The 22,140-nt window shown below is 40.6% G+C and overlaps 1 long non-coding RNA gene across 3 annotated transcripts in view; it reads right to left on the reverse strand.

The window, feature by feature from the left end:
* The window catches only part of LOC147375477 (uncharacterized), a 166,345-nt gene that overhangs the window by 120,455 nt on the left and 23,750 nt on the right, over positions 1–22,140 (reverse strand). For 2 of the 3 annotated variants that reach the window (XR_015160154.1, XR_015160155.1), the window contains exon 2: positions 6,663–6,892. The exons of the other annotated variant lie outside the window; for it this stretch is intronic. This is a non-coding gene — a long non-coding RNA (uncharacterized LOC147375477). The remainder of the gene's footprint in view (positions 1–6,662; positions 6,893–22,140) is intronic. 3 annotated transcript variants of the gene reach the window in all.

Below are 22,140 nucleotides of genomic sequence, written 5' to 3' on the forward strand. Positions count from 1 at the left end.
CAATTGTTTGCCATTGTGTTGAGAGATATTGATAATGGGGGAGGCCCTGCATGTGGGGGGTGGCAATAATATGAGAAATCCATGTACCTTGCTCTCAATTTTGCTGTAAACCTCAGATTGCTCTTAAAAAATTACCTCAATGAAAAAAATTTACCTGTGACATTAGTTAGAAATGCAGATTCAGCAGAATTTAAGTGCAGCCCCAGAATTTGTATTTTAATATGCAGTCCCTTCTCACTTCCACTCTCATCTTCTCACTCCAAGACTCACATGCAATTGGACTACAGACCACACTTAGAAAAGTGCTAATAGAGAGAAAAATGATTTCCCTCTCTCTTTTACCAGGCTTCAGCAATATGTGAACCGTGAACTTCCTGATGTTCAAGCTGGTTTTAGAAAAGGCAGAGGAACCAGAGATCAAATTGCCAACATCCGCTGGATCATGGAAAAGGCAAGAGAGTTCCAGAAAAACATCTATTTCTGCTTTATTGACTATGCCAAAGCCTTTGACTGTGTGGATCACAATAAACTGTGGGAAATTCTGAAAGAGATGGGAATACCAGACCACTTGACCTGCCTCTTGAGAAATCTGTATGCAGGTCAGGAAGCAACAGTTAGAACTGGACATGGAACAACAGACTGGTTCCAAATAGGAAAAGGAGTATGTCAAGGCTGTATATTGTCACCCTGCTTATTTAACTTATATGCAGAGTACATCATGAGAAACGCTGGACTGGAAGAAACACAAGCTGGAATCAAGATTGCCGCGAGAAATATCAATCACCTCAGATATGCAGATGACACCACCCTTATGGCAGAAAGTGAAGAGGAACTCAAAAGCCTCTTGATGAGAGTGAAAGAGGAGAGCGAAAAAGTTGGCTTAAAGCTCAACATTCAGAAAACGAAGATCATGGCATCCGGTCCCACCACTTCATGGGAAATAGATGGGGAAACAGTGGAAACAGTGTCAGACTTTATTTTTCTGGGCTCCAAAATCACTACAGATGGTGACTGCAGCCATGAAATTAAAAGACGCTTACTCCTTGGAAGGAAAGTTATGACCAACCTAGATTGCATATTCAAAAGCAGAGACATTACTTTGCCAACAAAGGTTCGTCTAGTCAAGGCTATGGTTTTTCCTGTGGTCATGTATGGATGTGAGAGTTGGACTGTGAAGAAAGCTGAGTGCCGAAGAATTGATGCTTTTGAACTGTGGTGTTGGAGAAGACTCTTGAGAGTCCCTTGGACTGCAAGGAGATCCAACCAGTCCATTCTGAAGGAGATCAGCCCTGGGATTTCTTTGGAAGGAATGATGCTAAAGCTGAAGCTCTAGTACTTTGGCCACCTCATGCAAAGAGTTGACTCATTGGAAAAGACTGATGCTGGGAGGGATTGGGTGCAGGAGGAGAAGGGGAAGACAGAGGATGAGATGGCTGGATGGCATCACTGACTCAATGGACGTGAGTCTGAATGAACTCCAGGAGTTGGTGATGGACAGGGAGGCCTGGCGTGCTGCGATTCATGGGGTCGCAAAGAGTTGGACACGACTGAGCGACTGATCTGATCTGATTAGTTACATAATCATTTTTCTCTCTATTAGTTATAATACCTTTCTGTGATTCAGATTAAAATATGAAGAAAATTCAAACTATAAATTTAGGAATCTCTCATCCCAAGAGACTAGAGAAGGCAATGGCAACCCACTCCAGTACTCTTGCCTGAAGAATCCCATGCACGGAGGAGCCTGGTAGGTTGCAGTCCATGGAGTCATGAAGAGTCGGAGACGACTGAAGTGACTTAGCAGCAGCAGCAGCATCCCAAGAGACACTAATTCAGTGAGTGGAGTCTTACACCTGTATTTTAATAGGTTCACTGTTAACTCTGACGCTTAACTAGGTTTAAGAACCACTGCTTTTTGTATGCTGCAGGATTGTGGTCCTATCCATTCTGATTTCAATTCTCATGGCTAATTTTGCATCAAGTCATTTAAAGCCATTCCACACTGGACTTGTTTTCCTACAAGAGAGGAAGGATTTTGCTATCTAACATTCCAATCAGAGGCTTTCATGCATAAGGCATTGCTCACAGGTGTTCATAATGATTGCTTTCCACAGCCAGTTGGAATGTGAAGCCTGTCTTCATTTTAGTTTGTTTGTTTTTAAATATATACAATGCATAGGTAATAGAAAAGTTCTTAAACACAAAGATGTTAATTTCATCATGGAGGAAAGATGGACAAAAAGAGACACAGTGGCATTTACAGCTTGCAATTTGGCTTTTTGAGATTGTGATGAGTAGTAGAATGGACATTCTTTAAATAAGCATAATAGCTACTGTGTCCATTTCATGCCAAGACAATTAAATGTAGTTTTCCCTCCCAGGATCCAAGATGAAGTGCATCCTTGAAGACAAACAAAGACTCTAAAGTCTGCTTCACATAAATGTCTATGTTATCCCCTCACATATTCTCAAACTGCGGGCCTTCATTGGTCTCTACAAATAAATTATAGTCAGATGCTATCTATATGTATATTTATAATACATATAAAATATTTAATATATATATAAATTATATAATATGCATACATGCAAACACACATACACATATATAGCACCTGACCCATAATTGCTGCTACTGCTGCTGCTAAGTCGCTTCAGTCGTGTCTGACTCTGTGCGACCCCATAGATGGCAGCCCACCAGACTCCTCCGTCCCTGGGATTCTCCAGGCAAGAACACTGGAGTGGGTTGCCATTTCCTTCTCCAATGCATGAAAGTGGAAAGTGAAAGGGAAGTCGCTCAGTCGTGTCTGACTCTTCGTGACCCCATGGACTACAGCCTACCAGGCTCCTCCATCCATGGGATTTTCCAGGCAAGACTACTAGAGTGGGGTGCCATTGCCTTAACATCCATGAAATGCCAGCAACTTTTCTTTTGAAATATACTAGAAACAAACAAAATTGTAGTGTAAAAAGTACTGTGAAAGATGTGAAACATACTCAGGCAAGATGCTATAAAAATAATGATGATGAACATTTATCACAATGCTGCCTCAGGCCATCCCCATAGGTCTGGATCTGTCTTCTTCACTCCTGATATAAATGCCCAGCTGTTTCTTCCCCTGAGTTTTGAATGATAGCCAAGTTCTTTTCACATCTATCAAACAAGTCCTACCAGCGCCTGCCCAAACTCCATCCATCCTACTACATCACCAGTTGGTTGGAAAGGGAAGGAACTTCCGTTTATTATGAATTTTGCATTTCAGGTACTATAATTGCCTATTCATTGATTTAATTACCGATGTTTATTGAGCACCTACTATGTGCCAAACATAGTTGGGAGGTTCCTGCAAGTGAGCAAGCATCTGTCTTCAGAGTCTCATAATGTGTGTCACATGCATTATCTCATTCACTCCCATGAATAAGTCCTTAGACAGTGCTCTTATTACCATCCCCATATGATGGATAAGAAAATGAGGCTAAGGTTAGGTAACTTGCTGTCTCACACAGCTACATGATGAAGTTGGATTTAAAAATACAGTTGACTCCAGAGCCCATATGAAGTTTCTCTTTTTCAATATTTGTCCTACTTTGCCTGCTTTTTAATGCAAACTAACATACAACTCATTTCTTACTATTGCAAAGTCAAGGAAAGACTTGCTGAGTGCATGCGTGCATGGACAGTGAAAAGTGAAAGTGAAGTTGCTCAGTCGTGTCCGACTCTTCGAGACTCCACGGACTGTAGCCTACCAGGCTCCTCCCTCCATGGGATTCTCCAGGCAAGAGTACTGGAGTGGGTTGCCATTTCCTTCTCCAGGGGATCTTCCCGACCTAGGGATCGAACCCAGATTTCCTGCATTCCAGGCAGACACTTTAACCTCTGAGCCACCAGGGCATGCTTAGTCACTAAGACATGTCTGACTCTTTGTGACCCCATGGATGCATCAGGCTCCTCTGTTCATGGGATTTCTCAGGCAAGAATACTGGAGTGACTTGTCATTTCCTCCTCTAAGGGCTATTCCCAAGCCAGGGCTAGAACACATGTCTCCTGCATCTCCTGCATTCACAGGCAGATTCTTTACCACTGAGCCACTTGGGAAGCCCCAACTTATGAGAGCATGCAATAAAATGTAAGCAACAGTTAGAACAGAACATGCCTGACCATGCCCAGCTAGTTCTTTTCAGTGCAGTGGGAGCAGCTCCATGATCTGTCTCACCTCCTTGGCCAAGAGCAAAGAAGATGTACCAAAGTGAGCAAATACCTTGGGAGCTTGCCAAGATGATAGGGACTGGCCAGTGGCTAAATAACTACTTTCTTTAAGTAGTCTTTCAAATTTGTCTTTTCTGTAATTGCTAAGTGTGCAAAATTCTATACATCTTCAACCTACTAATAAGTTATCTACTAAGATATTTAAGGCTATAAAATTTATTATTCAAAAACTGTCATTAGCACATTACTAGAATCTCCCATGGATGGAACTTCTATTTTCTACTAAGAAAAATGACTTCATCAAAATGCTTCCCTATGTTGCACAGTTTCCACTGTAACTCAAGCAGGTCATCGCAATGCTTGCAATTTATAGGAAGGAAATTTTGTGACTTTACATCACCAGCACTGCTTTGATCATGGTTTTATTTCTGCCATTCTTGCTTTGTAATGACCATTTACTGCTATTTTAGCAGCACTATCAATCTCACTTGTGGGTTGTTTGGTTAACCTTGCAGAATATAATGATAGATATGTATGTATTTTGTTACCTACTATCTAATGCTAGACTTTGACATGCATGCATTATGTTTCGAATATGAATCACTCACACTTCATTAATAAAGCAGATGGATCCATAACTGCAATTTCTTTCAACATATGGTAACACTTGATTGGTATTGCCTGTGAATTTGAGCCATTCAAATGGTTTCTGATTTAGCTAAATAAACTCCACCTGAATCAACTATCGGGCACACATCTATATACTCTCAGTTCAGTTCAGTTCAGTCCCTCAGTTATGTCCAACTCTTTGTGACCCTATGAATCGCAGCATGCCAGGCCTCCCTGTCCATCACCATCTCCCAGATTTCACTCAAACTCACGTCCATCGAGTCAGTGATGCCATCCAGCCATCTCATCCTCTGTCGTCCCCTTCTCCTCCTGCCCCCAATCCCTCCAAGCATCAGAGTCTTTTCCAATGAGTCAACTCTTTGCATGAGGTGGCCAAAGTACTGGAGTTTCAGCTTTAGCATCAGTACTTCCAAAGAACACCCAGGGCTGATCTCTTTCAGAATAGACTGGTTGGATCTCCTTGCAGTCCAAGGGACTCTCAAGAGTCTTCTCCAACACCACAGTTCAAAAGCATCAATTCTTCGGCACTTAGCTTTCTTCACATCCATACATGACCACAGGAAAAACCATAGCCTTGACTAGACGAACCTTTGTTGGCAAAGTAATGTCTCTGCTTTTGAATATGCTATCTAGGTTGGTCATAACTTTCCTTCCAAGGAGTAAGCGTCTTTTAATTTCATGGCTGCAGTCACCATCTGCAGTGATTTTGGAACCCTAAAAACTAAAGTCTGACACTGTTTTCAATGTTTCCCCATCTATTTCCCATGAAGTGGTAGGACCGGATGCCATGATCTTCGTTTTCTGAATGTTGAGCTTTAAGCCAATTTTTTCACTCTCCTCTTTCACTTTCATCAAGAGGCTTTTTAGTTCCTCTTCACTTTCTGCCATAATAAAAATGACCCAAATGTTGAACTAGCAGAAAAAGATTTTAAACAGCTATTAAAAGTGTGCCAATTAATGTAAAATAAAATGTGACCACAATGAACAAAGAATAGAAAATCTTAGAAAATTTATAGAAAATATTTTAAAAGATTTAGGAAATCCTAGAAAGGAAAATAAAATATCTGAAAATTTTAAATTCATAGTATGGACTTAATGGCAGATTGGAGAACGTAGTCAACCTGCTAACTTGAAGACAGAGAAATAGAAAACATCTAATCTGAAAAAGAAAGAGTTAAAAGGAAAAAAAAAAAAAAGGCAAAGCCTTGAGTACCTATGGGACAATACCAGACTGTTTAACACAGATGAATTACAGTTTTAGGATGAAACAACACAAGCAGAAAAAGATTTGGGAAAAAAATGACAAAAATTTCCCCAACTTTCATGAAATACATAAATTTACAAATTCAAGAAATGTAATGAATGACAAGAAAAATAAAATGAAGAAAAATCACACCTGCTGATAATGAAAGATGAAATCATCTTGAAAGCTACCAAAGAAAAAGATACTTGGCATACTAGAAAAGAGCGGTTCAGATGATAATGGAGAAATAAGGCCAGAAGACAGTGTACCAACCTCTAAAAAGTGCTCAAAGAAATTGACAACCTAGAATTCTAACCTAGCAAAAATATTTTTGAAGGCAAAAATAAAGATGAAATAATGATATATCTGGATAAAAGAAAACTAAAAGATTGTGTAAGGATCATACACTGTAACCAAGTGTATTTATTCCAGGGATGAAAGGATAGTTCAATACCTGAAAATCATGATACACCATTCAAACAAAACAAAGGACAAAAATATCTCAATAGATGCAGGAAATGCATTTGACACAATTCAACATTTATGATAAGAACTCTCAAAGTCAGTATAGAGGGAACATACCTTAATGCATGAAAGCCGCACTGACAAACCCACAGCAAATACTCAGTGAAAAGCTGAAAGATTTTCCTCTAAGATCAGATGGAAGACGAGGATGCCACTCTTATTTTCATTTAGCATAGTATTGAAATCTCCAGCCACATCAAATCAGGCAAGAAAGGGTGAAAGGCATCCGATGAAAAGTATGTAAAATTCATTATTTGCAGGTGATGTGATATTATACAGAGCAAATGCTAAAAATTGAAAAAAAAGAAAAACTAATAAGTAAATTCAGTAAAGTTGAAAGATACAACAACAAAAAAAAGACATTATCCCCCCAAAATGCTTTAAACCAAAGGCAAGCAATAACATGAAAACTCAGATCTTCGGAACAATGAAGATCACTGGAAATATTAAATTCCTGGATAAATATAAAATATTATTTTCCTCTTAATTTCTTTTTCTATAACAGTTTAAAGCAAAAATTATAATATTATCTTGTGAGAATGACACAATACACAAGAAAACCATCATATCAGATAATCACAGTGGGAAGTATAGACTGATATAGTTGCAGTGTTTTTACATTTTGCATGAAGTGGCAAAATATTAAAATTAAGAAGTATATCTTAAGCCTTAGAGCAGCCATTAGAAAGATAATGCAGAGAGTTATAACTAAGAAACCAGGAAATAACTAGAATTCTAAAATAATCATCAAAGAATCCAAAAGAAAAGAACAGAGGAACAAAATATCAGAGGAAATAAATGAAAAACAAACAACAAAGCTTAATGTAATTATTAAAGTATCTTGGAATCACTGGGCATTGTCCTCTAGCAATTAAAGCATTCATACTTCCGTTTACATGCAGCGGACAAACCAATACTGTTTTGTAAAATCACTCAATCAGTAAATATTTACTGAGTTCATTCTATGTGCAGTGCATTAATGTTATGTGCCTGGTACACAGTGATAAAAAAGATTTTGTCTTTTTTATAAAAGTAATAGGAAATCAGGAAAGGTATTTGAGCAGGGAAGTAACATGATAAGATTTGCATTTGTAAAGCTCTCTGTGTGAGGAACTGGGTGGAGGAGGTGGGCGGTGGGGAATGCAAGAGGAAGAGGACAGGGGGCTGTTGCTTGATTCAGGGGAGAGGTAGAGATGGCTTGGAAATGGCTAACAACACTAAACTTGGAGAACCTCCTCTGAAATTAAAAGATCTAAAAATATGTTAGAAAAAAATGTATAGGGCATGGTGATGAATTGTTTATAAGCAGTGAAGAGAAGGGTGATTTCATAGAGCATTTCTAGCTTTCTTTTGTGGAAAACCACTTGAGGAGGGTGCCATTTGCTGAAGTTAGGGGACAATGGTAAAAGTGAAGACCAGGAGTTCATTCAGGGATATTTTAAGTTTGAGTGACACTAAAGCAGCCAACTGGAGATTTCAATTAGGGAATTTATGTTGTATTCAATGCAGTATCCAGTACTCAATACGGTGTACATTTCAAAATAAAAATTCAGCACATATTTGTTAATTGACCAGCTTGGAATAAGAAGAAAAATATTAATAATAATAATTTATTAAGCATTGACTCTTCCAAGCATTCTGAGAGGCATTTTGTCTGAGACATCTCATTTAACAGTTCAACTTTGGTGATTCCAACTTTATCGATTAGGGAACACTCAAGAAGCTTAAGTAAGAAAACAATGAAATTGTAGAATCAAAATTAAAACTCAGATCTGCCTGGTCACAAGTCACTTGCCAAGTCTTTGTTCTTACTCACAACCTCCTGATCACCCACCACAATGTAACATTTATTTTATGGAAAATAACTCAGCTTCTTCCTCTGTATCTTAGAAAAACTCTCCCTCTCTTTTCCCCATAATCATGTATTTTCTCACTCAGGCATGGATACTTTGGAATGAAATTTGATGATTTCTACTTTGCCTCTACCAGAGATTAAGAAAAGAGAGTCTGCTGCCTTCTCTACCTGCACTTTGCTGGAGAAAAATTAAAATAGAAAAATGGAAATACTCCCAGTGCTCCAAGATCACGGATGCACTCATTTCATGTGTATTCTTCAAAAATTTCAAGGAAGCTGAAATCTAATTTAATCTATTACATGATTGTTCTAAATGACTTAACCACATCAAAGCATCCGTGGACTCACACTCTGGGAAGGGACATTGTAAAATGGTTTTCAAACATATAATGCAGTCTCTCAGGTGCTTGAGACAGGGATGCCCATCTCTGAATATAAAGATTCCCTTACACTTCTGAGATCAAAACAACAGAGCCATTATTTGAGAGGCCGGATGAAATACCAGAGCCATTTCTTATTAGCTTCAGTCATTAAAGAGAATTTAGTAGCCTGGCTATTTATGCTTTTTTTTTTTTTTTTCCCCTTCCTTTAAAAAAAGGCAATCTTAATGGAATGAAAGGGCGGAAGATTTTGAAGATCAAGATTAAGGGTAAATTTCCTACTAATTACATTGTTTTCTGCTTTCAGAAAAGAAAACCCAAACCAGTTTTCCAGTTCCCCTCTCTATCTCATGCTAAACAGTTCAAGAACAACAATAAAAAAAAGAGATGTCAAGCATATTGCCCTTCGCTTAGAGTGAGGAAAATTACTACCATACTACTGTTACTGCTATGAGTACTAGAGAAAAACATCCATCTATCCTCTGGAACATCAGATATGTTTTCCCATAGCAACAATACTGTGAACAAAATTTGGATCCCCAGCAGGAAGCTTAAAAGCCAAGTCAAGCCATGACGCTGATGTAAAAACGCTGCTACATCTAAGCACTTAGACAAGATCCTATGAATCTCATAAACATCAGAATTGCATCTCCTGTCCCCTTCTCTCTTGATAACAACTATTTTGAAAGACATATAATAGTGGACATTCAACCTTTGTGTAAAGAAGACAATATCTGACAGGGTAGAATAGCTTAATATTGAATAGCATAGACCCTAGAACTAGATTAGCTAGGTTTGACTTTTGTCTCCCAACACTACCTAGGTCTGAACATTGAACAAGCTACTTCTTTTATTCTGTGCCTCAGTTTTCATATCTATACAATGGGAATTTAAGGAGTATCCTTACCAGGCTTCCCTGGTAGTCCAGTGGTTAAGAATCCATCCTGCCATGCAGAGGACACTGGTTTGATCCCTAGTTCTGGAAGATTCCACATGCCATGGGGCAACTAAGCTCATGGGTCACAACAACTGAGCCCATGTGCTACAATCACTGAAGCCTAAGTACCCTGAACCTGTGCTCTTCAACAAGAGAAACCACCTCAGTGAGAAGCCCACACACCACAAGAAAGACCTAGTGCAGCCAAAAATAAATAAATACATTTTTAAAAGATAAATTTTAAAAGTTAGAGCCAGATTTCTAAGCCAGCTCAAGCTCTACCACAAGCCTATGGATATATTGATCTTGGCCTTGGAAATCCTGGTGGATGTAGTTAGTTAGAGGAAGTAAAGACAGCTGACCATGTGCAGTCAGAATCATAACAACCTGAAGCATCACAGAAACTAGGGCATCAAAACCCGGGACGGCTGGGACCCAAAAGCAAGTTGCGTGTGGAGACATTTTCCAGAAATCAACTGTTCAAGAGCTAAGAGGGTGTTCTCCTCACAGGCTTGACACTTTCCAGTTTCCCTTCTCATTCAGAGATGGATGCTAAAAGAAACAGAGCAAAGACAGACAAGAAACAAGACTCTTTCAAGGCCTGAAAAACAGGTCTAGTGCACTGAGGTCTCCTCTGAGACAAGGTAGGAAAGGATAGGCTGGCCCTCTTGATTCCTGTGAGCCTCCCACAGTGCCCAAATTTCTCGATTATTTTGAAAACGTAGGAGGATTATTAGGAAGGTTCTTTAAGGAGTTATAGAATCCCAAACCGGAAAAGGGATTGGCCTTTTAGAGCACTTACCATGCGTCAGGCACTGGGTTCTCACCTTGAGTCCTCCCAGCAACCTGGTAATTGTTGTCCTCACATTACAGCTGAGACTCAGAGTGGGTTAAGTAATGCCAGGGTCATAGGGCCAGGACAGGACACACTGGCTCCTAGCCTACCCAACCCACAAGCAGAGATCTTACTCAGTCATTGTCCACTAACTACCCCCGATGTGATCTCCTCCAACATTCATCACCCTGTGAAGTAGCCTGGACAGCATCCCCAGTGAGTGGCTTTGCAGTGTCCACTTAAATACTAGCTACAAAAGGAATCTCACGATTTCCTTTTTTATTGTGGCAAAATGCACATAAAATTTGCCATTTTAACAATGTTAAAACCTGCAATTCAGTAGCATTTATTGCGTTCTCAAGGCTGCACCACCATTGCCACGATCTAGTTCAAGAAAATTTGAATCACCCCAAAAGGAAGCCCCCTTACCTATTCTCTATCCCCGCTTCCCCATTGCCACTAATTAGCTGTCTCTGTGATCTTCCTATTCTGGATAATTCATATCGATGGAATCACACAAAATGAGCATTTGTGTCTGGCTTCTCTCACTCAGTGTAATATTTTAAGGTTCACCCATGTATTAGCATCTATCAGTACTTTATTTCCTTTTATGCCTAAATAATATTCCAATGTAATGGATATTCCACATCTTATTTATCCATTCATCAGTTGCTGGCCATTTCTGTCACTGCTTTTGGCTATCTGGAATAATTTTTTGAACATCTGTTTTAATTATTGGGGGCATATATCTAGGGGCAGAATTACTACTTCATATGTGAATTTTGTCTAACTTAGTGAGGAACCATTGAAGTGTTTCCACAATGGCTATACTAGTTTACATTCACATCAGCAATCTATGAAGTTTCCAGTTTCTCCACATTCTCATCAAGGCTTGTTATTTTCTGTTGTTTTTAACTATAGCCATCTCAGTGGGTGTGAAGAGGTAACCTGTTGTGCTTTTGATTTGCATTCCCCTTATAATTAGTGACACTGAGCATCTTTTCATGTGCTTATTGGCCATCTATATATTTTCTTAGATAAATGTCTATTCAAGTAATCTGCCTACTTTTTAACTAGATGGTTTGTCTTTTTGTTGTTGAATTGAAAGGAGTTTTTTTTTTTTATATTATGGATACTAGCTTATAGGTGAATACATGATTTGTAAATATTTTTCCCCATTCTGTTTTTTCACTCTTTTGATGGTGCCCTTTGATGAATTTAAGCTTTTGATTTTGATGAAACCTAATATTTATTTTTTCTTTTGTTGTCTGTGCTGTTGTTGTCATGTCTGTCAAACCACTGCCAAAATCAAGATTAGTCCTGCATTTTCTTCTAAGAGTTTTATACTTTTAGTTCTTATAATTATGTCTTTTATCCACTTTGAATTAATTTTTGTACATGATATGAGGTAAGGGTCCAAATTCATTCTTTTGCAGATGAGTAGGGCTTCCCCAATGGCTCAGTGGGTAAGGAAACTGCAATGCAGGAGACAAGGGTTTGATCACTGGGGTCGGGAAGATCGCCTGGAAGAAGAAATGGCAACCCACTCCAGTATTCTTGCCCAAAAAGTCTCATGGACAGAGGAACCTGGCAGGCTTCAGTCCATAGCATCACACACAGTAGGACATGACTGGAGTGACTTAGCATGCACTCACATCAGCCGTCACATATCCCCACTCACTTGTTAGAAAATTCTTCTTCACCTTGTGTTGAAATATACTTCATGTTACCACTAACCTCTGATCTCACTTCTGCCCTCTGGAGTCATAATTACCTACAGCGACATGATCGGGAAACTTGTTAAGCTCTCATTACTTTCCAGGAATATTCTAAGTGTTTTACTACTATTATTTATCAGAGTATGTCCTCCAACACTATAGATACTCTCATTATCCCCAGTTTATAGATGAGGAAACTGTGGCATGGAGAGGTTAAGTAACCAGCTCACTCACAGTTACATAGCAGATCCAGGATGCAAACCCATAGAGTTCAACACTCCAGCTCACAATCTCAACCTGCAGAGTGGTTGAGCAAATGTTCATTGAGCGTCTCTGGGTCAGGCAACTGTGTTAAGAGCTATAAGTACAAAGTTAACTGGGCCCCCTCCCTGCCTTCATGAAGTTCATATATTAGTGGAGAAAACACTAATCAATATTAAGTCTCCTCTGGGGAATGTTGTAATGCAGGAATACCAAAGATAGATATTCTTCCTGGGAAAGTAGAAAACCTCACTAAGTTCACAAAAACCCTTGCCTCTCACCACTCCACTCCCCCATCCAGTCTAAGTCATGTTCATGGTACCAATCCTGATATAAATACCCTCATCCTTGAACAGAAACTAAGATTCTCTGGACCGCTGATGCTCTCCTTAGCTTCACATGGCCCCACATTGACCTGGAATATAAAGAAGGATCATTCTCCAATATGGGAGTTTCAACTCATCCATGAGTGTTCACGTTACCATTCCCAAAATGATCCTCCACCCATTTCCCATAGTACTTGAAATCTCTTCAATTATTAATTCTTCCATTGGTAAAGGTGTTTACTTTTCCAAAGACCAAATATCTATATCTCTAGAAGAAAGAAAGTAGAGAACTACATTTATGAAGGACCTATCGCATACTAGGCATTTTATATAGACTATCTGCCAGAAGAGCACAGTGAGGTAAGCATTATTAGCCCCATTTGACACAGACAGAAACTGAGACTCAGAGTGTAGAGAATGAAGTGGCAGGTTAATATTTAAGCCCAGGACTGTCTAACCTCCCTGCAGAAATCCCTTTGGTAGCTTCTCTGAAAAGAGAACATTTAGTTTATGCTAAACCACTTTCTGGGACTAAGAGCTCATAATCCACATTTGACCCATCATGGAGTGTCTCTGGTTGTTAGAAAGTGTCTGCTTCTAACAACGAAAGCAATCCAGAAATGAAATGGGCTGCTTCAGGAGGGGCAGTGATATTCTCATCTCAGGACTTTCTTAGCTGTCAAAAGGTCTTTGTTTCAAATGGAGATTCTCAGTCCCCACTTAGCCAACTCATTCCCAAATGCAACATAGCAAAGATGACAAACCACTAGAGCCAATCTGAGTGCCTATATCATCCCCTAAAAGCTAAAAGGACAAAACGGTAAAAAAAAAAAAAAAAAAGCTATGTTTACATTGCCACTTTTCTCACAGGCAAGGGCATTGCAGGCAGTGGAGAGTGAGAGCAAAATTAAGCTATAAAGAAATAATTGACAGTGTTTCCTTAATCGTGGTCTGGATCTGCTGATCCAGCCAAAAGCAAGGGGGCAGAGGTGATCTTTGCTATGCCACATTGAATAATGCAATCATATTTTTGATACCAAACTACATTTAACTGCCATATAAATCCTGCCTGCCTCCATACCACACCTCATTATCTCAAGAAATGTACAACCTCTGGAAAGTCAAATGTGGTGAGACCTGTGCCCCTGAAGCTGAAACGGAGACACAAAGCTGAGGGGCAGATGCTTGCTGCACAGCAGTCCATCTTCCTGCCCGCACACCAGGAGCTTCACTAAGGTATCCTTGGTGCTAACTTGCTCTGGGACATTAAGCAAAATATCCCACCTTTCTGGGATTCGGTATTTCATCATTAAAATGGGAGTAGGTGGAATCATTATTCCCACTTTGCAAATAACAAAGGTCGGGTACAGAGAAGTTAGAAAATTGCTCAAGGTCAAAGTCAAATATCTCAGTTCAGTTTAGTTGCTCAGTTGTGTCCGACTCTTTGTGACCCCATGAACTGCAGGACATCAGGCTTCCCTGTTCATCACCAACTCCCAGAGCTTGCTCAAACTCATGTCCATCGAGTCAGTGATGCAATCCAACCATCTCATCCTCTGTCATCCCCTTCTCCTCCTGCCTTCAATCTTTCCCAGCATCAGGGTGTTTTCCAATGAGTCAGCTTTTGCATCAGGTGGCCAAAGTATTGGAGCTTCAGCTTCAGCATCCAATGACTATTCAGGGTTGATTTCCTTTAGGATTGATTGGTTTGATCTCCTTGCTATTCAAGGAGTCAAATATCTAGTCAAAGGGAATCCGGACATCAAGCGCAAATGTGTCTGTCTTGACTTATAAATACACTCTTCCATAAATGAGAAATCTTTAACACTGTGACTCAGTGGAACTTCACTGGAACCATGAGTGTCAAAAACCCTTAACGGTAGCTTCCACCATTTGGAGCTTATTGTCAACATCTGAACTGCCCAGATTCCCAAAGGAGGAAAAAATGCATGAAATAAGCACAGTGTTTAGTGTTCAAGCTTGACTTAGAGGTATGCAGTGGGAATAGCAGAAATGATTGGTGTAGAGAAGTGGGGAGAGTTCTTTCTCAATCCCTTTGGAAGGCAAAAGGAGGAGGATGCCACTCTGCCTGGCTTGGGAAGAAGCAAAGAGCACACTGGGTCATTTTTGCCCTGTTTCCAGCTACATGAATTGAAAAGCCAAGTCCAGGTTCAATGCATCATTCTTGAGGCCGGGAACAAAATCCCTCTTTGTTCCCCAGTGAAACTTATCTCTGAAGAGCTGCACAACTTCCTGTGAGATATAGCCCTGCAGATGTGCCATGGGAGACCCGCCTGGCTGTGCTGCCATCACTCAAAGTGCAAGAATGGGCACTTTGTACTGCTGGACTGAAAATGACACTCTCTGCTCTGATCCCCATTGGGGTTCCCAAGTGGACAAAACTTCCTGCTAAGGGGAGGGGCTGTGGGTAGTGGATGTGCGTGTGATTTTGTTTTGTTCCTTTGTGAATTTGTTTAGTTATTTATAGAGCCAAAGGAAAAAGCAAGGGGGCAGAGTGTAGCACAGTGTTTCGCAAACTGTATTCCATGGAACCCTTCCAAGGGTTGGAGACCCTGAAGGCTGGAAGTAGAGGACAGGATGGGTGGAAGAGCAGGCAAAGCTCCAGAATATTATATCTGCCTCCTTCTCCCCCAGCTAACACCACCAACAATAACAATCACAGCAGTTCTACTTCTAACAATGTAATGTAGGAGGCTAGATATGATTTTATTTCAACAAAGACTTTTATAGTTTAAAAAGTGTTTGAAAAGCACAATGGCTATAGATAAATTTTATTTTCAATTTTGCTAAAATGTAGCTCTGTGATGTTGAATAGTTATTTTGAACTCTGGTCTCAGTCTCTTTATCTATAGAACAAGGAAAAGCATCAAGTCTCCTAGTAAACTCTAGGTAAAAGGAGGAATTACCAAAAAATTCTTTCTGACACAGTTTTATGCAAGAGAAAATGAAAAAAGAAGGAAACTCTCTCTGTAAGATGGTTTAATTTTCAATTAATACAGGGCAAGAAGCTCTTCCTGACTTTCCTATTATGGGCCCAGAATTAAATGAGTACCAACAGACTGTACATAGTACACAGAAAGCTACTGTTGGTGCTACTAAAATTAATGGGTTACTTGAACATCTTTATAAGAGACACTAGAGAAGGCACTGGCGACCCACTCCAGTACTCTTGCCTGGAAAACCCCATGGGCGGAGGAGCCTGGTAGGCTGCAGTCCATGGGGTCGTTGAGAGTCAGACACGACTGAGCGACTTCACTTTCACTTTTCACTTTCATGCATTGGAGACGGAAATGGCAACCCACTCCAGTGTTCTTGCCTGGAGACTCCCAGGGACGGGAGCCTGGTGGGCTGCTGTCTATGGGGTTGCACAGAGCCAGACACGACTGATGTGACTTAGCATTAGTAGCAGCAGCATAAGGGACATTAATTTTTCTCTGGTTGGAAACATGAGTTACACTAAATTGATGTCTAGATAATAAAAAAGGGGGAAAAGACAATGCAGTTGGACAAAAAGAAAAGGGGGAAATCAAAATTTTCTCATTGAGTATGCAGGTAGGAACTGTTGATGGCATAAGATAGGAAGGATTTTATGCTGGATTGTTCAACTGTCAACTTGGTTAAACTGGGAACTTGGTTTCCCAGAATTCCCCTCCATATATGATTCTGAGTTAGCATCAGCCAAGCAGAAGATATTAAAAAGAGATACACAGAATACACAGAAGAACTGTACAAAAAAGATCTTCATGACCCAGACAATCACCATTGTGTGATCACTGACCTAGAGCCAGAGATCCTGGAATGTGAAGTCAAGTGGGCCTTAGAAAGCATCACTACGAACAAAGCTAGTTGAGGTGATAGAATTCCAGTTGAGCTCTTTCAAATCCTGAAAGATGATGCTGTGAAGGTGCTGCACTCAATATGCCAGCAAATTTGGAAAACTCAGCAGTGGCCACAGGACTGGAAAAGGTCAGTTTTCATTCCAATCCCAAAGAAAGGCAATGCCAAAGAATGCTCAAATGACCGCACAATTGTACTCATTTCACATGCTAGGAAAGTAATGCCCAAAATTCTCCAAGCCAGGCTTCAGCAATATGTGAACAGTGAACTTCCTGATGTTCAAGCTGGTTTTAGAAAAGGCAGAGGAACCAGAGATCAAATTGCCAACATCCGCTGGATCATGGAAAAGGCAAGAGAGTTCCAGAAAAACATCTATTTCTGCTTTATTGACTATGCCAAAGCCTTTGACTGTGTGGATCGTAAGAAACTGTGGAAAATTCTGAAAGAGATGGGAATACCAGACCACCTGACCTGCCTCTTGAGAAACCTGTATGCAGGTCAGGAAGCAACAGTTAGAACTGGACATGGAACAACAGACTGGTTCCAAATAGGAAAAGGAGTACGTCAAGGCTGTATATCGTCACCCTGCTTATTTAACTTATATGCAGAGTACATCATGAGAAACGCTGGACTGGAAGAAACACAAACTGGAATCAAGATTGCCAGGAGAAATACCAATAACCTCAGATATGCAGATGACACCACCCTTATGGCAGAAAGTGAAGAGGAACTAAAAAGCCTCTTGATGAAGGTGAAAGTGGAGAGTGAAAAAGTTGACTTAAAGCTCAACATTCAGAAAACGAAGATCATGGCATCCGGTCCCATCACTTCATGGGAAATAGATGGGGAAACAGTGGAAACAGTGTAAGACTTTATTTTTCTGGGCTCCAAAATCACTGCAGATGGTGATTGCAGCCATGAAATTAAAAGACGCTTACTTCTTGGAAGGAAGGTTATGACGAACCTAGATAGCATATTCAAAAGCAGAGACATTACTTTGCCAACAAAGTTTCGTCTAGTCAAGGCTATGGTTTTTCCTGTAGTCATGTATGGATGTGAGAGTTGGATTGTGAAGAAGGCTGAGCGCCTTGGTGTTGGAGAAGACTCTTGAGAGTCCCTTGGACTGCAAGGAGATCCAACCAGTCCATTCTGAAGGAGATCAGCCCTGGGATTTCTTTGGAAGGAATGATGCTAAAGCTGAAATTCCAGTACTTTGGCCACCTCATGCGAAGAGTTGACCCATTGGAAAAGACTCTGATGCTGGGAGGGATTGGGGGCAGGAGGAGAAGAGGACGACAGAGGATGAGATGGCTGGATGGCATCACTGACTCAATAGATGTGAGTCTGGGTGAACTCCAGGAGTTGGTGATGGACACGGAGGCCTGGCATGCTGTGATTCATGGGGTCGCAAAGAGTCGGACACGACTGAGCTACTGAACTGAACTGAAAAGAGGAAGCTGTGTGAGATTTGAGGAGCAGAAGTAGAAGAGTGGCCATCACCCCCTGAAGGTCTTATTGTGATCAGTGACAAACATAGAGGTTCCCAGTGGTTCCAGCGTGTCCTCACTTCTCTACATATCAAGCTCTTCTTCTGGACCTTGGGCTCTGCTAAACAATAGCTTGTCCCAGGGTCACCACCAGACAGTTGACGGCAGTAGATATGCAAAGACAACTTCTAATTGATTTCATTCCTCACAAGTTGCTCCCTTGAGGTCTCACTCCAGCAGTCATGCATGACTTCTCAGGTACCCCTGGGAAGCTCCAAGTTGTTCTTTTGTATCAACACTTAAAAAAGATTGGTTAGCAACATATTTCTCAGATACTCCAACCCTCTGTTGGCCCATCACTTCATTAGCTCCTTCCACAATTGTATCAGGTCTAATTCCTCTACTCCGTTTCTTATCTGAACAGTCACAGGAACTCTGCTTCCCTGACTGATCCTTAAGGCATACAGAAAATTCTGATTGGAAGTCAAAAGCTACCACAGTATAAAATCTACAATATATAGCATTTTCTTTGAGATAGCAGCAAGCAGAGGTTGGAAGAGCAACTAGGACAATGTTTGCAGAGGCTAAAAGATCAGTGAGTAAATCTGAGGCCAGATAAAGGGCAATCAGTATTATATGGCGGTGAAACAACCGACAAGGCTGTCACTTACGGTGATTTGGAAGACAGAAAATGTACTGGATAACCTTGTTGATCCGCCTAAAACATTTCCAAGCAGGATGTTGAAAGTGTCAATTGTCATCTTTTATCTGCATACAAGTTGCAGGAAGAGAAATATGAGCTAAAAAGAAAAATGACCCATTTTCAAGCAGAATTGTTAAAACTACATATGCAAATCAGACTGTTATAAGCAGAACACCTGTGTGTGTGTGATACATATGCAATTTAGGATTTGCTGAATTAGAAAATAAAGTTAATTTTTTTATTCCTTAGTCTCTGTAGCCAGCAAAAACTTCTTAAATTAAGAATTAGTCTCTGAGTAATGATTAAATTAAACATGTGACCATAAGAAGCTATGTTAAGACCTCAGGAAATTTTAAATTAGTGACTAATGGATTTTCTAAGTAAAGAGGACTCAAAAGTATTAAGCGTGTTACCCGTAATAGTCTGACTTGCAGATTGAGAAGTATTTCTCAAAAGAAAGGTATTTCTCAAAAAGATATAGATTTTAGACATGAACTAAACCCGAGGGAGATACATGGAAACCCACAAAATTTTTAAAGAAACTTGTACTAACAAAAGCACTGCCGAATTGGACAAAAAAAAGAGTATAAACCATTCAAAGTGAAAAAATTCCTCTGGGTACCAAACTTTGTCTGGGCAGAAAGTAGGTTGACAATGCACTCAGTTGTAAACACAAGCCAGTTCTTATCAAAAAAAAAGAAGAAGAAGGAGGAGGAGGAGGAGAAAGATCTCAGAGAGTTCTACCGAAACAGAAGATAATAAAAAGCAAAGGAGAACAGTGGGTTAGAAAATTATATACAGGACGGGTTCAAAACTGAACCTTTGTCAGTGAACATGCTCCATCAATAGAGTAGGGGACTCTGAGAGTATGTGCTCTGCTGGATTCTGAATTTCTATGAAAATTCTTTACTATTCCTGCAAGCCTCCCCTTTGTGAATATGTCTTTTAAAGCTATCCTTTCTCTATCTCATCATTGTATCCTGTATGTGTGAGAGATAGATATCTTGTCTTTTCAGTTAATAGTTCTTTGAATCAGGAGCAGCTACCCCTAAGAAGCTGCATTAGAGGAATTTCATCTCCACCTAGATCTGATGGATCTGCAATAGTGAGATAATGACTTCAGGACTTTGCCATAGTGAAATGAGACTTTGGGGGTCAGCCCTGGGATTTCTTTGGAAGGAATGATGCTAAAGCTGAAACTCCAGTACTTTGGCCACCTCATGCGAAGAGTTGACTCATTGGAAAAGACTCTGATGCTGGGAGGGATTGAGGGCAGGAGGAGAAGGGGACAACAGAGCATCACTGACTCGATGGACATGAGTCTCAGTGAACTCCGGGAGTTGGTGATGGACAGGGAGGCCTGGCATGCTGCGATTCATGAGGTCACAAAGAGTCGGACACAACTGAGCGACTGAACTGAACTGAACTGATCCCATAATGAGAGGATAAATGTATTTTGTATGTGGGACCAATGTAAATAAGTATGCCCAGAGGATAAACTGGGGTGGGAGTAAAAGGGGTAAAAATGACTATGAATTCCTTTGAAGTTCCTATCATGAAGGCCAAGAGTCAACTTCCTCACTTTTTTCAACTGGGGTGGCCCAGTGACTTGCTTTGACAATTGAAAGCAAGAGAGGTAATATTATATTGTTTCTTAGTGCTTCTACTCTCACCCTTGTGCATGTACCATTTCCATTCTTATTCTCTTGGTCTTTCTCATTGACACTTATGAAAAAGCCCAGGGTAGTCTCCTTGGGGACGAAACACCGCTTGATGAGAGTGACCATGCAGAAGTAGACAAGGTCAGTCATCCCAACTGCTGTAGCCATGCCAGTTGTGTCCCAGTTAAATCCTATATATATAAGTGAGGCCATCTAGGCCAGCCACCCTCTAGAAAACAAACCAACCAACTTTATATGCATGAGTGAGCCCAATATTGTATGGATTCAGTTCAGTCGCTTAGTCGTGTCCGACTCTTTGCGACCCCATGAATCACAGCATGCCAGGCCTCCCTGTCCATCACCAACTCCCGGAGTTCACTCAGACTCAGGTCCATCGAGTCAGTGATGCCATCCAGCCACCTCATCCTCTGTTGTCCCCTTCTCCTCCTGCCCCCAATCCCTCCCAGCATCAGAGTCTTTTCCAATGAGTCAACTCTTCACATCAGGTGGCCAAAGTACTGGAGTTTCAGCTTTAGCATCATTCCTTCCAAAGAAATCCCAGGGCTGATCTCCTTCAGAATGGACTGGTTGGATCTCCTTGCAGTCCAAGGGACTCTCAAGAGTCTTCAACATCGCAGTTCAAAAGCATCAGTTCTTCAGCGTTCAGCCTTCTTCACAGTCCGACTCTCACATCCATACATGACCACTGGAAAAACCATAGCCTTGACTAGACGAACCTTTGTTGGCAAAGTAATGTCTCTGCTTTTGAATATGCTATCTATCCCAGCCCAAATTTCCAGTCTACAGAATCACAAATAAATAATGACTAACTGTGTAGGTATCTTGTCGTGAAGTAATAGAAAGCTGAGGTGGTTTCAAAGGGAAACAAAATCTGGAATCGGTTCTTTGGAGTCCAGGGACCAGGACAAGGCAAGAAAGTTATCCAGAATGTAAATATGAAGAAGACATTCACTCTCAGGGTTGTGCAAGTACCCCTTAAATTTTTCACCCTATACATTTCCCTCCCCTAACTTAAGACCTTAGTTCTCCTGACTAGATCCAAAGGCATCAATGACCCAGTTGCTAGTGGTAAAAGAAATACTGCTCATCCACAGCATGAAGTGGAAAAATCTTTTCCTAAATTATCATCTTGTAGCACCTAGAATCAAGTGCCCATATACGAGAAGTCTTTGAATGGCCAACTAGCTGCTGTCGTAGAGTATTTTAGTAAAAAATAGTGAGTTGGTGGTTGTTATTTAGTTACTAAGTCATGTCTGATTCTTTTGTGACATCATGTACTGTAGCCCACCAGGCTCCTCTGTCCAGGGAATTTTCCAGGCTAGAATATTGAAATGGGTTGCCATTTCCTTCTTTTTTTTTTTTTTTTGCCATTTCCTTCTCCAGGGGACCTTCCAAACCCAGGGATTGAACCCACGACTCCTGTACTGCAGGCAGATTCTTTACCACTGAGCCACCTGGGAAGCCCAATGAGTTGGTAGGTTGTTCCTAAGAGT

This window comes from Bos grunniens, chromosome 3, assembly GCF_055505025.1.
Source record: "Bos grunniens cultivar Pamir isolate PY7600 chromosome 3, Bosgru_T2T1.0, whole genome shotgun sequence".
NCBI classification, from domain to species: domain Eukaryota; kingdom Metazoa; phylum Chordata; class Mammalia; order Artiodactyla; family Bovidae; genus Bos; species Bos grunniens.